We start from the raw sequence: 2,938 nt of genomic DNA on the forward strand, positions 1-2,938 counted from the left end.
GCGCGGCAGCCCCTAGGCCTCCTCTCCTCTTTCTCCACTACGCCCATTAAGGCCCATTAGGTTACCGGGGGGGTCCGGTAACCTCCTCGTACTCCGGTAAAATGCCGATTTCACCCGGAACACTTCTGATGTCCAAATATAGGCTTCCAATATATCAATCTTTATGTCTCGACCATTTCGAGACTCCTCGTCATGTCCGTGATCTCAGCCGGGACTCCGAACTAACTTCGTTACATCAAAACTCATAAACTCATAATATAACTGTCATCGAAACCTTAAGCGTGCGGACCCTACGGGTTCGAGAACAATGTAGACATGACTGAGACACGTCTCCGGTCAATAACCAATAGCGGAAACTGGATGCTCATATTGTCTCCCACATATTCTACGAAGATCTTTATCGGTCAGACCGCATAACAACATACGTTGTTCCCTTTGTCATCGGTATGTTACTTGCCCGAGATTCGATCGTCGATATCTCAATACCTAGTTCAATCTCGTTATCGGCAAGTCTCTTTACTCGTTTCGTAATACATCATCTCGCAACTAACTCATTAGTTGCAGTGCTTGCAAGGCTTATGTGATGTGCATTACTGAGAGGGCCCAGAGTACCTGTCCGACAATCGGAGTGACAAATGCTAATCTCGAAATACGCCAACCCAACATTTACGTTTGGAGACACCTGTGGAGCTCCTTTATAATCACCCAGTTACGTTGTGACGTTTGGTAGCACACAAAGTGTTCCTCCGGCAAACGGGAGTTGCATAATCTCATAGTCATAGGAAAATGTATAAGTCATGAAGAAATCAATAGCAACATACTAAACGATCGGGTGCTAAGCTAATGGAATGGGTCATGTCAATCACATCATTCTCCTAATAATGTGATCCCGTTGATCAAATGACAACATAACCATCTTTGATTAACGAGCTAGTCAAGTAGAGGCATACTAGTGACTTTTAGTTTGTCTATGTATTCACACAAGTATTATGTTTCCGGATAATACAATTCTAGCATGAATAATAAACATTTATCATGATATAAGGAAATAAAATAATAATGTTATTATTGCCTCTAGGGCATATTTCCTTCAGTCTCCCACTTGCACTAGAGTCAATAATCTAGATTACACAGTAATGATTCTAACACCCATGGAGCTTTGGTGCTGATCATGTTTTGCTCGTGGAAGAGGCTTAGTCAACGGGTCTGCAACATTCAGATCCGTATGTATCTTGCAAATCTCTATGTCTCCCACCTGGACTAGATCCCGGATGGAATTGAAGCGTCTCTTGATGTGCTTGGTTCTCTTGTGAAATCTGGATTCCTTTGCCAAGGCAATTGCACCAGTATTGTCACAAAAGATTTTCATTGGACCATATGCACTAGGTATGACACCTAGATCGGATATGAACTCCTTCATCCAGACTCCTATGTTTGCTGCTTCCGAAGCAGCTATGTACTCTGCTTCACATGTAGATCCCGCCACAACGCTTTGTTTAGAACTGCAACAACTGACAGCTCCACCGTTTAATGTAAACACGTATTCGGTTTGCGATTTAGAATCGTCTGGATCAGTGTTAAAGCTTGCATCAATGTAACCATTTACGATGAGTTCTTTGTCACCTCCATATACGAGAAACATATCCTTAGTCCTTTTCAGGTATTTCAGGATGTTCTTGACCGCTGTCCAGTGATCCACTCCTGGATTACTTTGGTACCTCCCTGCTAGACTTATAGCAAGACACACATCAGGTCTGGTACACAGCATTGCATACATGATAGAGCCTACGGCTGAAGCATAGGGAACATCTTTCATTTTCTCTCTATCTTCTGCACTGGTCGGGCATTGAGTCTTACTCAATTTCACACCTTGTAACACAGGCAAGAATCCTTTCTTTGCTTGATCCATTTTGAACTTATTCAAAACTTTGTCAAGGTATGTGCTTTGTGAAAGTCCAATTAAGCGTCTTGATCTATCTCTATAGATCTTAATGCCCAATATGTAAGCAGCTTCACCGAGGTCTTTCATTGAAAAACTTTTATTTAAGTATCCCTTTATGCTATCTAGAAATTCTATATCATTTCCAATTAGTAATATGTCATCTACATATAATATTAGAAAGGCTACAGAGCTCCCACTCTCTTTCTTGTAAATACAGGCTTCTCCAAAAGTCTGTACAAAACTAAATGCTTTGATCACACTATTAAAGCGTTTATTCCAACTCCGAGAGGCTTGCACCAGTCCATAAATGGATCGCTGGAGCTTGCACACTTTGTTAGTTCCCTTTGGATCGACAAAACCTTCCGGCTGCATCATATACAACTCTTCTTCCAGAAATCCATTCAGGAATGCAGTTTTTACATCCATCTGCCAAATTTCATAACTATAAAATGCGGCAATTGCTAACATGATTTGGACGGACTTAAGCATAGCTACGGGTGAGAAGGTCTCATCGTAGTAAATCCCTTGAACTTGTCGAAAACCTTTTGCGACAAGTCGAGCTTTGTAGACAGTAACATTGCCGTCAGCGTCAGTCTTCTTCTTGAAGATCCATCTATTTTCTATTGCTGTTCGATCATTGGGCAAGTCAACCAAAGTCCACACTTTGTTCTCATACATGGATCCATTCTCAGATTTCATGGCTTCAAGCCATTTTGCTTAATCTGGGCTCACCATCGCTTCTTCATAGTTCATAGGTTCATCATGATCTATTATCATGACTTCCAGAACAGGATTACCGTACCACTCTAGTGCGGATCTTAGTCTAGTTGATCTACGAGGTTCAGTAGTATCTTGTTCTGAAGTTTCATGATCATTATCATTAGCTTCCTCACTAATTGGTGTAGGTGTCACAGAAACTGGTTTCTCTGATGTACTACTTACCAATAAGGGAGCAGGTACAGTTACCTCATCAAGTTCTACGTTCCTCCCACTCAC

This window comes from Triticum dicoccoides, chromosome 7A (assembly GCF_002162155.2).
Source record: "Triticum dicoccoides isolate Atlit2015 ecotype Zavitan chromosome 7A, WEW_v2.0, whole genome shotgun sequence".
Lineage (NCBI taxonomy): Eukaryota > Viridiplantae > Streptophyta > Magnoliopsida > Poales > Poaceae > Triticum > Triticum dicoccoides.